This window comes from Falco rusticolus, chromosome 4 (genome assembly GCF_015220075.1).
Source record: "Falco rusticolus isolate bFalRus1 chromosome 4, bFalRus1.pri, whole genome shotgun sequence".
In the NCBI taxonomy this organism is placed as follows: Eukaryota; Metazoa; Chordata; class Aves; order Falconiformes; family Falconidae; genus Falco; species Falco rusticolus.
Genome location: NC_051190.1, coordinates 106767250 through 106781053, shown reverse-complemented (window position 1 = coordinate 106781053; position 13804 = coordinate 106767250). Strand labels below are relative to the sequence as shown.

The 13804-nt window shown below is 43.1% G+C and overlaps 1 protein-coding gene across 1 annotated transcript in view; it reads right to left on the bottom strand.

Annotated features, from left to right (window-relative positions):
* The window catches only part of SATB1 (SATB homeobox 1), a 94014-nt gene extending 81067 nt beyond the window's left edge, over positions 1-12947 (bottom strand). Inside the window, exon 1 of the mRNA XM_037385469.1 lies at positions 12893-12947. The gene's annotated coding sequence lies outside the window, so the exon portion shown is untranslated. The remainder of the gene's footprint in view (positions 1-12892) is intronic.
* Positions 12948-13804: the final 857 nt, after the last annotated feature.

The following is a 13804-nucleotide window of genomic DNA, read 5'->3' as shown; positions in this document are numbered from 1 at the left end:
TGTGTTCTCTCACACACGATGTCCTGAAACAGTTACGTAAAATGAATATTTAACTTACGATAGTCAGCTGTATTGAACTGCACTTAATTGCTTATGAAGTGAAGTAAATTATCCTTACCATATTCGTCAGAGGTGAAAAACCTACATATATGGCTACATGTAGTGCATTCATTAGTTTACAGACCCCAAATCCCTTGGAAAGTATCAGGTACCTACACAGTGTCCCATGGTGCAGCATTTTGTAGTTGGATGTCTCAGCTAGCTTGCAGATATGTAAAATCATATACAAACAGACATCTCCCTATTGATTGCCTCTGTGACGAGGCTCGTTTACTCCTGCAAACGTTTTCTGCAGTGTATTTCAATCATGGAATCTTTTTAAAAATAGAGTTGAATCAGAATATGCAAAATGTGGTTTTGGATAAAACAAGTTACTTTTAGCAAACCACTGCACCATTTTACACAAGTCCCTTTCATAGCTCTATGTCTATTTTGACTAAGATGCTTGTACAACCGAAGGAAATACATACATTTGCTGATATGGCCCCAACAGCCATTTCAGTTTGCCCCTTCGTGCCAAATGAGTCACGGAGCGGCAAAATGCTGGAAGAAAAATATGAAGTAAAACTCAACAAAACTGTTTGGCACGATGAAGTGAAGGGTGAACATGACTGCTAATGAGAATAGAGAGTCTTTCATCTCTGGCTGCCATGAGAAATCCTAGCTGGTTGAAATTCTAATAGACAGGTGTCCACTTTCCCACAAAAGACCACACCAATGAATATTAATGGTTAATCACATAAATTTTACTCTGTACTTAGCTGCACAGGCTCTGCCTGGTACGTGAACACTCTGAATTCACTTCCTAAATGAACATGCATTGCAACTTCCACAAACATTATCTACACATTATTTAATATAAACCAATATTTTTGACGACTATGGATTTCAGAACTACTTCAAATAAAAAGCTTCAACTTCCAAAAAAGTGTTTTGTGGACTGTATCCTCTTCCATCCATAACAGCAGACTAGATCCTTGATGAGTCATGCTTGTAATTTCCATGTGGTAGCTACAGCCAACTGCTTCCACAAAAAAGACCAAATAAAGAAAACGCAATAGAACTTTATATAATAATATTTAATGCAATTAGGCAGCTGGAAGAAAGGAGGAAAGTGGCATTTTAGGATGAGCCAAGTTACCTGTGTCATAAGTGTATGTTCAGCAGCTCACTAATTTCACGGCTTTCTCCCCAGAGGTATAATTTTTAGGCCTATCGTGTGAAGATGTTTAATGTGGAACACTGGACATGGGACATGGGGGAGGTGAAAAAAAGAATGGTTCCTGTTAAACCCCTGATCGCTACAGTGCTAGGTAACTCCTAGTCATGAAATGGACATACAATTGTTACCTAAAGGAAGAGTTAGTGATAAGCAGTTATTTTAGCAATGTGTCTGAATAGAAACTCTATTAATTGAATAGCATGTGAGCCATGATCCCCAGACACATAAATCTGTAGTTTCATTTTTTTTAACTTGTTAAAAGCAATGTTACACCAAGTTATCTCTAAAGTGGTTGCAACCTTGTTGACTAATTCCGCTTCTCTTTCCTTTCCCAAATCCTCTTCCATCACATCCAACAACTGCATTTCTTTCCCGGTCAAGAAAAAAAAAAAAAAGGATGCTTTTAGGAATACGGAAGTTTCATCCAGCAGTTCTGGGTGAGGATGAATTTCACACAGCCCAAGCAAAGCTGTCCATTATGGTAGAAAACAGTCCGAACCCCTGTGGTTAGCACTACAGAGGATTATTCAAGCATTATTAGCTAGAGCTTAGATGCTCATGCTGTCAAGCTGAAACCACAGTGACTTGTTACATAGAAATACCTAATCAACGGGGACAACCACCTTTTTCTTTTACTTGATAGTATGAAAAAAATCTACTGATAAAAATTGAAAACATGGAAGAATTCTAGTCTGAGGAAATGGTTAGAACTGATTGATGACTTGAACTATGTCAAACTTTCATTATGAAACCCAAAACCACATGAAATGTCCTGTTTCCAGTTTCACTGTTAACTCAGAACTCTGCCCAGGTTCTACTACACTTTTTCTAAGGTTCAAAACCTTTTAAATAACACTGTGCATCTAATTACAGCCAAACTTGACAGAAGTCAATATGCATTGTACATAAAATACATGCAAAATGTGTGGTTTTGGTGTAAAACAAATTGAAAGTTGGTGGTTTAGGCCGAATTTGCTTTTTCTTCTAGGGCTGGTTCCAATCTCAAACTCAGATGATTCCACAATAAGGAAGACTGAATGCACGAGTTTTTCACAGTTCTTTTCAGGAAGAAGTACCTGTTAATACACAGGCACTAACATAAAAAAAGGTTTAGCATATACAATGTCACTAACCTTGAAGGTCACTTACACATGCGTCAGGGAATGCTTTCTTTAAATGCAAACACCAGGCAAAAACAAGTCACTCCAAAATGTTACTCTAAGTACCCCATAAATGTTCAATATTAAAAAAAAAAAAACAACCAACAAAAACAAAGAACAGGAAAAAAAAACCCAAAACCAAAAGGGGGGCAAGGGGGGATTAACGAAAATGTATTCAAGTATTTAACGTATCTATTTGCTAAAACAACTACATTTCTAGATATCCTGCTAAGTAGCTCTAACGGAAACAAACTGAGATGGAGAACAGCAGTTGGGAACCCGCTAGATTACAATATTTTTAGGGCAAAATGAGGTTAATATTTATGATAGTTCATTTATACTCATGCAAGCACTAGAAGGGAATGCCTGAGTAAGTGTGTAAAAATTAGTTCCTGTTTTAAACACAAAAACTGGGGGGGAACGTTTGTATTTTACATGAACGTAAGAATAGCTGAGTAAGAAGAAACTGAGGCACGCACATGAAGTTACCTAGCAGAGCTTCAGCTGTGAAAGAAGAAATAACATTCGAAACTAATTATTTTCACAGCATCTGTGTTCATTTCCTTAGGATCTCTTCTATATAATTTGTTTCTGGCAGGTTACACAACAAACTCCTTCCTGTATTAGATTTTTTTTCTTCTTCACAAATGTTAATAAGATGCTCACGAGAAATTTTGAAATATTCTGCTCATGAAAAAGATGCGGTGCGTTCTCTCAACTCATTTTTCTTTATAGGTATACAGATGGAAAATCTCTCTGCACCACATAGGAAAATGTGCTGCTTCAAAGGTGGGTGGAGCCAGGTGAAGATATGCTCCAAATGATCGCAGTCATAGAAAAGTAATGTCCAAATCAAGTTACCCCTGTGTTTCTGAAACACGAGACACCTTCAAATACAAGAATCCCTCAACACGCTGGCATGAATGAACTACACAAAAAAACCTGTCAGCTCACACCTAAGCCTGTGCTTAAACCCCTTTTAAATATTCCTGTGTAAAAAGAGGAAGAAAACACATTTAGCTTTTCTTAATACCAACCGATTGATGCTGTGGGCATATCACAAAGGGTTATTGTATTTTTAGCTTGATTGTGGTCTGGGAAAATCTTTCCATGACCAAAAGAAATATTATGCCCAGTCCATACTGAACTTTTTAATAAAAAGCAATCTGCTTCGTTGTCAAATGATTGAAAGAAATTGAATTAATGCCTTTGGAGGGAACGCCTATATTAAGTATCACAATCACAAGAATGCGTGTATATGCACATATGAATATATATACAGTCACAGTCTACCCTGTTGCTTTAATGTCATAACACTATAGGCCATAAGCAGCTGAAGGCAGAAGTGAACTCACACAATTTAAAATATCATGCTGACACAATTCTAAGGTTAAACGATGTTGTGTAACTTACTGGAAGATTAAATGCTGGCTTCATCATAGGACAGTTTAGCCCTAGAAAAGGAAGGCAGTATAGAAATGCTAGCAGACAAACAAATTAAAAATAGTAAGTTATAAACAGGGGAAAATGAGTTTATGCCACACCAACAAAACCAAAAAGAAACAAAAAATCCCAAACCCAAAAAGCAAAAAAACACAAAGATGCTTGAAAAGCAGTATGCTATGTTAGATGTTTATCTATACATAAGAGACAGGTGTCACAAAAACAAAACAAAAAAATCACGAAGCTAAAGAGAAACTTTAACTCACCAGTTTCCATCTGTTATATCTGAATTCATGCATAATTGATTATCCATGACTGGTAAGTTCTTTTTTTTCACTAGCCTAACAGAGTTTTCTAAACATTATGTGTTAAATCACCACCAAAGTAAAGGGTGTTTGAGAAACCGTAAGGGCAGAATAAAATTTTTTTAATGAAAAATAACATGTCAGTTAATAATAGAGCTGACCTATGTTTAAGAGAGAAATTTTAATCATGTGCATATTAAATATTAATAACCTATTCTGTTATTGTTATAATAAGGTTAAGTAAGCTTCTCCATGCTTAAGGAAAGAGAAAAAGTAGGAATATGTAACAGTGAAAAAAACCACTGAGAAGCAGAGACATAAGGAAAATGTGTCAACAATAAACAAGAGGAAATGAGAAAGAAGGAAAAGATGAAGGTGGAAACTAATCTGTGTGTGTCATTATGACTGCCAGAGTACTGGCAAAGAAGCAGCATCCTTTTATTTCAATTTTAATCATTTCTGAATTTTAATACCCTGCTCCTTTTGTAATTCTCCTGGCATTCCCTATATGCATCCATCCCAGCCAAAACACCAGTGTAAATTAAATGGCACGCAACCACACCACTGATGTAGTTCTCCCAGCAGAACCAACTGAGTGACCAAAAAGCAGAGAAGGTATGACGACTTTGTGTCCCCGTAGACCACTGGCCAATTAAGTGACTTAATGTTCTTCAATTCCTTTAATTTTGAAAAGAAGGGCAGTGGTTAGGTAACCCAGCAATATAGAGCCATTAAAAAAAAATAAAGCAAGCCAGTAGTAATACAATAATCAGTGACCATCAGGGCCTGGAAAAATGAGTTTGCTCTCACTGGCACTAAGGAGCATCACATGATTATTTAATTACAGCTCTAATTTTTGTCTCGTGGATGGCAACATATCAACAATTAATAGGGCAAATAGAGGAGACTGCATTTTTAAAGAGACAGAACCTATATGAAATACAGCTTGGAAATGCAATTTATCAGACAGTATAATGTTTCTTAAGGCATATCTGTCATCATGCTACACATACAAAAAAAATGCTACTGGTTCAATTTTCTTGCACGGTATCTATAAAATTCTTCTGGAATGCTTAGAAAATAAAAACTACATCTATGAGTATCCTAACTGTCGTTTTAAGTGGCAATGCAGAAGTCAGTCTCTCACAGGACATGCAGTTCCAATAAAGTAAGCAGTGGAATCACAAGTTTTGAATATAAAAATATTATTATGAAATTATTACATCCTTATCTTAAAAATATCATTAAAAAATTCTTCAGGAATGGACAAAAGGTTATGGTATTCAGTGAGTCAAGTGAAGAAAAGAAAAAAAGAAAAAGTCAATAAAATACAGTCAATGGGACAGAGATTGATTTTGATTGATTGATTTTACTGTGAGATTTTCTTACAAAGCATACTGAAACTAAGGGCTCAACACCAATGTTGTACCATTCCTGCACGCTACTGCTAGTTAAGAAGTGAAAACCAGAACCCGCAAGAGGACATAAATATGATCGATCGAAAATCTCTGCTCTGAAATGGTTGGATGCGGTTCCATTGTGCCTCGTCCTGCAACGACCGCAGTGCAAAACACGGGGAACTGTGGGAAGTTCAGTATGTGGAGGAGCACTTCTCGCAAGCTGCACAATTATAGGAATCTGCAAATGTATCAAAAGAAAACCTCTATTTTATGCACCTGATCTTTCTTGCAAATGTACTCTCTTTTCCGCAGCAATGTGTGGACCAAGTTACAAACCCCATAAATTTACATTATCCAGAATGTGATTCTGACAATATTCAATATGTGACATGGCAAGCTCCAAATTTCCTCTAAGCACTAAGCTGTACATGTGAATAACCTACCAAACTACTCTTAGATTTTTTTAATCTTACTTCTCAATATAGAACTTAAACGTGTTTTTTTTCATTTGGTATTCTAAAATCTATCCTTTGAACAAGCAAAGAAGCACTGAGTTTGGGCCCTTGCACAGAAAAAAACCCAAACCTCAACAACCCTGCTAAAAGCCAGTTTCAGTATTATTGCAAAAAGAAGTGTAGCAGAAGAAACACTATTACATTGTGCCCCATTCCTCCCCAAAATTCTGTAAAATTAAGTTGTTTTCATTGAAGACATGAACATTCTGGATTGGAGATCTTAATCTATAATCTTAAAAAGAAAGCTGGCAAGCAAGAGCTTGTATGTAAAATTATATATCATTCTTTTTATGCACTGGTTACTATACAGATAACATGTCTCACAAAGACTGTAATTAAATGTCTAGTGCAGAACTAACACCAAAAAGCATACAGTATTATTATATTACAATGAACTCTTAGAAGCTAAAACTGTCATTTTTTAAGTTTTAAGATGCCTTTAATTATTCTTGAGACTTCTTACATTTATCAAGGAGGCCCACCTATGATGAGACGTGTTAATGATTTAAAAATCTTTCTAATATGGCTCTCCACAAAAATATTAATTTAATCTTTGATTATAAACATTTTAAAACTCACTCTGCAATTTCTCTCCACTTTGTTTTTTGCCTTTGGTCTTTCTGTGAGTTTGTGCACACACAGACTCTCTCTCCCCTCCTCTCTGTCTGTCTTTTATTCAATGCATTGCAATTGGGAATACAGGGCATGTATGATATTTAGAATTTTTCTCCTGCTCATTGAAAACGTTTTTGATTACTTGGCTGTTACAAACAGAGATATATTCTAAGCGCAGTAACTGAAAAGGAAATATCTTTGCTGTACCTTTGCATGTGGGTTTGAGTTTAGAGCAGCAATGCTTTGCACTTGTGCTGTACCATGCTTTCTGCTTTAGGACTGAGTTACAAATATAAAGAAATATTTAATCCTTCGGTGTTCTATGAAACATATATATATATATTAGTAATTTTATATGTGGATAAATAAGCCAGGGGCATATTGAGGCTGCATTTATAGAGGGACTGTGTGCTGCAGCTTCCTTTTCTTTCATATGAAGTTGTGAGTGCTAGGTATTTTCAAAATCAGGGTTACGGCATTAAGGATTGCAAATGTGGCGCGGTCAGTTTTTTACCCAAGATCACACATTTTTGTCAGGGCTCAACCAGAACCAAGAGTCCAGACACCAGAAAAGATTACGAGACAATCCTCCAGGCATACACGATCTGAGTGCACCACCACTTCTTCTAGTGAGCAGCAAGTGGGACGACACACAAATGATTGCTGCTGGCCAAATAAATCCTGTCAGAGCAGGATCCTGGGAAGATGAGATGCACTCGAGGTTTAAAGCACCTCCCTCATCTCCTCAGGTCATATCATGTCACACTGTGCCAAGGGAAAGAGATAGAGCAGATAGTCGCTGGGAGTTACGCAAGGCCAACACAGCCGATAGACAGACGTGGCCCATCCTGATGTTCTGCGCCCAGGTGCAGCTGGGGTGACTGAGGTCCATCGGCAGGCGAGCAGATGCTTCTTGCCGATCCAACCCGCAGTTCACGACAGAAAAGCACAAGCTGGCGAGAGTTAACTCCTGGGAACCTACAGCTGTGGAGACCTGTTTTCAGTGATGCCTTACCACAGCTCAGAGAACCTAGCTCAGGCTCTGGTGAAAGGGAGCCTCCTTACAGCCTGTCCTAATCCCAGCATACACAAATGCACACAGTCTCACAGGAAAATTGAGCTCCGAAGAGATCGCTGCGTACTGGTGTCCTAAATAAATGCTGAAAGGCGACCTTGGCATAAACAGAGTGGTAGCGTGTCCCTCCGCCTGTCTGAACACCTAACGCTCATCCCTTACAAGAACTGTAAAAACGAAGGTCTACCAACCTCGGCAGAGATACACCAGTGTGCATGGGAGGAAAGTCAGGCCCAGCAAGTTTAAAAGGAGATATTTACAATTCAGATGGTCCCTGAGGTGTGTTACTATGCTCTACTCCTGTACTCTACTATTACTATGCCGTTCCTACTACACTGCACCAGATTACGCAGATTGAGTAGATTACAGCTGGTGCAGGGCACAAGGACCAGAGCAGAACACATGACCAAGATCAGTACCGGTAAATCTCTTTAAAATTAATCTCTGTCATGACTTACACCTACTGAGAGCAATGCAGTGCAGAAACCATTAGGAAGTCGACATTTGCAGAGCATCAAAATGGACATCAATTAAGTAATGAAGCGTTGGTGATAACTGTGGTAAACGTAGATGCCACAGGATGGCAAATGTTGGAAAATACCTGCATTTTTTAAGGGAACATGATAGTATACCCTTTTTGAAGTGACACAAGTTGTGATGAGGGCTGTTGAGAGTTCATGATGCTGCTCACATGGAAACTGACATACAAGCTAACTTAATGTTAAGTATAATAATTTCAGAATCTGAGGAAAAAATGGGCCTCCCAGGTAGAGGTTATTAATGGAATCTTCCGACGGAGAATTTAGGGAAGCTTTCTGCAAACTGTAGGCTATTCTGACTGCAGCTATCTTCAGTTCAAAAGCCAGCTACTTAGATGCATTAGTCCAAGATTACAAGTAACATCAATAGCGTTTTCTGACACAGACTTTTATAAAGTTGCAAAATTTCCGTAAAACAAGCAATAAGAACTGGAAGTTACTCTTTAACCATCAAACTGTTTTACTTTTTTTTTTTTTTTTTTTTTTTTTTTAGAATCAGTAGCAACTTTGTGACAACCAAAGTTTAAAAAATGCACTTGATTGCATAGTGACAGATTTGCAGAACATTTTTCATCACACACACATATGTGCTTTCAGTTATTAATAAAATGCTTCTGCCCTTAATCTGCCATTGCCTGAATATACAATTTCAGTGACTTGGATAGACAAATACTGTTAAGGAATTCTGTTTTCCCTGTTTGAGATGCAATTCAAATACACCAAGTAAAACTGAATGCTATGTCTTTAAAACTGGCTTCTGCATGCCACAGAAAGGAATACCGAATCACTTTTCTATTAGGTTCCTCTTGGAGTGGAATGATAACAAAACTTTCTCTTCTTCTCACCCCCCCATTCCTTTTTTCCTCATTTTAAACAGGGAAGAGCCAGCTGCCCTGGATAACACCACAGGTAGATATTAAAATGGAGACAGTCATTATTTAGTGGCGACAGGAATACAAATACATGCACTAACCTATAAACTGGTGTTTACTTCAGGAAAGTAAGTCATATTTTTCCTCTGATTGCCGTGCTGTCAGTTTAATGCAGCGTAAATAAACAGTAGGTGCATGATAGCTTTAAGTAGAAAGTGTTCATTCCACAAGAGGAACAGATTACTGAATCCTGATGCTTATAATGGCAAAAGCAGAACTTCCATTTTACCTGAAAATATAGCCCCCCACGTGAAGAGACTTGTGGCTTTTCTATTAAATTAATTTGTCAGAATTCTATGAAAAATACTACGTACTCAAAGAACTTTACCAAAAACATTCATTTTTGCAGCCCTCCACTTGAACCATTTGAAAAAAAAACAAAAGCCAATCACTCCTCTGTAATTTCATCATCCCATCGCTCTAAATGAAAGCTTTATATAATCAACCTAATATAACAGAAAATAAAATGATATATAGAATTGCCTATACTTTGAGTTATTTTGTTCTTATAAATATATTCCCTGACTGAAAGTAAAAAAAATCCCCTTTGGAAAAAGCAATGATTTCAGAGAAGATTGTATATACACTCTACATCTATTAACATAAATTATAAGAAAGTAAAATGTTCCAGATGTGTTTAAACTGTTGTAGAAGGAAAGTTTGTGGCTTCACTGGATATATATTAAATATACCTAGAGAGAGCAATGGCAGTTATATACAAGAAGGCAATATAATGCTTCAGTAGTATCTATGGTAAAATAGCGTAGTTCCTAGAAATATGACTGAAACGTTTCAGAAATCCTATTTCCTACATTTCTAATCCAGAAATCTACTTTTAACATATTTCTTCTATATATTGTAAAGTATTTTATTAATAAAATAATCTCCTATATTTTTCCCCCCAAAATACAGCTGGAAACCTTAAGAAGGACTTCAAATTCATCTGATGATGTCTAGAGTAAAAAAACAGGTGACAATAAAAACAGGTGACAATACTTCCAAAAACTGAGTGGTTGATACAATTAAAAGATTTGGAGGTTTTTTTCCCTAAGAACACCAGACTTCAGCTGTCTGGGCAGTCACACACATTTAAACCCTTCCCTGTCCCAAACCCGAAACGTGGGATGAGTTAGTGCTTATTCAGGACTTTCCTACCCTGCAGAGGTTTTTGCACGGGAGGGGTGGCCGTGCCCGCAGTGCGGGCAGGACTGAGGGTGGCGGTGGCCGTGGGATGCTGGCAGGGCTGCAGGCAGGGCTGCAGGCAGGGCTGCAGGCAGGGCTGCAGGCAGGGCTGGTGCTGCCTGCCCTGCCTTGGGAGGCTCGGCGAGAGGGCAGGTGCTCATCAGCTGACCTGCTGGGCCTAGGCTGCAAACCCCAAAGGTGCCCTGCTCGTGCACAAGCTCGGGCTGTCGTGACAGACCCTCTGCGTCTCATCCTGCCAAAGCACCGTGTCCCAGCAGCGAGTCAGAGATGGACTTGCCTGCCTTCACAGTGCTTTCTCAGGAGTGTGCAGCAGTAGGTTGGGACTCACGTGTATCACTAAAATAACAGGAGAGGAGAAACTGCGAGAGCTACTTTCCTATTTGAAGTATTAAGAACAAAGAATATAAAAAGGAAACGGCCAGTTTTTCAAAGTGTACGCACAACCAGCATTCCATTTAAATGTTTTTTGTTCCAGTCAACTCTTTTGCATACAAAGGGCTTATTTATTACATATTTGAACTTGTGGGAAAAGGGAAGGAACGCACTGATTCCTGAAATAACTCTACAGTCTTTTTGGAGACTTCACTCTTCTGTGCTCTTGTCCTACTCAGAAGAGTTTTATTCCAGGGATGCAGGAATTCCTTGGAGTCAGTTGTTTCTTTTCCACTAGCTGTTTGCATTCAAGTGTGGGCACACATAGCATACTAGCCAGTGTTTTTAATTTCTCCTCTGTTACCTTATTATGTGTGTGTGTGCTATCTGCTCAGACGCATGCTTATACATGAACACATTGCACTTGCTGCCTGCTTGTTTTGTTACCTACTCCACGTTATTACACATTTCTGTGCAAACCATTGCTTCGACTTGAAAAGCAAGGTAATACCAGTAACAATCTCACAGAGAAAATGAATGAGAAAATGAGCGTAGTACAAAATTGCTAAAGAGCATATAGGAATACGGGATTGAGAAGAGCACTCTCAAATTCTACAAACAGCGCTGCACAGTAATTAGAAGATAGAAATTGCAGAGAACATCCTACATTCACGTCTTTACGCTTACTGTTTCAAGTTGTTTTTGAATAGTGCGCCTGATTTGACACATTTCTATCTGGTGATTGTGTTAAATGCTTGAAGAGATAGTGAAATATCCAAGCATTCCTTGTGCTAACTACAGCTGAAATTTTACACTTATTGTAACCTTTTCTAACAATGTGAGAAAAACAGAGTAAATATATTAAATTTGTTTCACAACAGATGCTTAGGTTGTTAATATTTAAGATGCCTATTCATGCTATTCCTGTCTGCACATTTGTCAAAAATGTAAGCTTGAATGCTAATGTTTGCCAGCAGACTACAGCAGACAAATATATGAATGCACTGTGCCGAAATAATATAAAGTAGAAGTAAGGGACGGCCGCTAACTCCCACCCAAGTAGCAGGGACCGGAGGGAAAGGGGCACTACGGGCTCGTACGCCCGGGAGTCTCTGCGTCTGAATTTGTGAATTCTTCTCACAGAAGCGCTGCGCTCGGTGGGACCGGCGGCAGCCCGCGGAGAGCCTGCCTCAGCTTAAACTCATCGCAGCTCAGGAGCTGGTGCGAAGTGTCGCATCCAACTTGGTTTTAGCGAAGTTTCTCTCGCGGTCCGGGAAGCCCGAGGCTGGCGGAGGGAAACTCCGGCCCGGGCAGGTGCCCGTCAGGAGCGCTCCCCCGGGCAGCCGGCGCAGCCGGCGACAAAAGGACGGCGGTTTGAGGAAAACCTCGGGCGGCGGGTGTGGAGACGGAGCGGAAAAATCAAAAATAAAATCCCGGAGCACAGAGGCGAGTTCCTGGCACCGCTCCCCGCGGCAGCGGCGGGTCGTGCCGCGGGCGGCCGGGGGGGACGTGCCACCCACCGCCATGGGCGCGCCCCCGGCGGGGCGATCCGCGCCCGCCCGCGCAGCCCCCGCGCCCCCCGCCGCGGAAGCGCCACCCCGCGACCCCCTTCCCGCACCCGCCCCGAGCCGCCGCTTCGCCCCGCGCCCCCCGCCGTCGGGGGTGCTGCCGCCCCGCCGCCCCGCGCCCGCCGCTGCCGGGAGGCGCGCGGGGCCGGGGAAGAAGTTTGCCAAACTTTCCGGGGTTTCGGCTCTCCCCCGGCCCCCGCTCCCCCCGCTCCCCCCCGCGTCGGCGGCGGGCGAGGCGGCGGCGGGCAGGGGAGCGGAGCGGGCCCGGCGGCCGCCCGCGGCGCGGCGGCAGGTGTGAGCCCGTGGCGGCCGGGAGGCTCCGGCAGCGGCAGCGCCAAGCGGAGCCCCCCGCCCCGCGCCTCCCCCCCGCCCGCCCGGGTCGGCACCGCCGGCCGCGGTAAATCACGGCGGCGGGTGCCCCCGGCACGGCCCCGTCCCCCCCCGTCCCCGAGGAGCGACGCCGAAGGAGCGGGACCGACTCACTCATGGGAGCGCGGCGGGCGAGGCCGGCGACACCTCCGGCTTCCGAGGCGCCGGCGAAGTTAATTGCACTGAAGTTCAAGTTGTCTTTTCACCCATCAGGAGTGGGCGTTTAAAGGAAGGAGAGCGAGGAGGAGGAGGGGGAGGGGGAGGGGGGAGAGTCTCTCTCGCTCTCGCTAGCTCTCGCACACACACACAGACACACACAGACACACACACACCCGCCCGCTCGGCTCCGCTCCCGAGCTGCCTCAGCAAGGAGGAGCCCGGACGGAAAACACCCGGGCAGCAAGGTACCGGCGTGGGGCAGCCCTGCCGCTGGCTGGCCGTGTGCGTGTGCGTGTGCGTGTGCCTGTGTGTGTGTGCGCGTGTGTGCGCGGGTGTGTGTCTGCGCCCCCCCCGCCCGCTGCCGCGTACGGCCCTTTCGGGCGGGGAGGTGCGCGCTGCCCCCGGGGAGGGGGCGGCGGTGCCGTCGGGGCAGCGCGGCGGCGGAGGCCGCGGGGGGGCCGGGGGGGGGGGGCGCCGCCGCCTGCTCCGCGCCTGCTGCCTCCCGCCTGCGCGGCGGCGGGGGGCTGCGGGACACACGCACACGCACACGCACACACACACAGACACACACCCCGAGCGGCGGCTGCGTGTGCGCCTGTGTGTGTGCGTGTGTGTGTGCGCGCGTGTGTGCGCGTCGTCCCCGCCCGCTGCCGGCCCCCGGCCCCGCGTGGCGGTGGGGCTGACTTGGTGGCACTGCCGGGGTGGGGGTGTGTGCGTGTGCGCGCCCCCCCTGCCGCCCCCCCTGCCCTGCGAGAGGGGCCTGAGCCCTCCTCCGCCCTCGCGTTTCATTCCCCGCGCACGGCGCGCCCGGCCCCCTCCCCGCTGCCCCGCGGGCCCCCTCCCCGCATCCTTCCCCCGCTCCTTTAT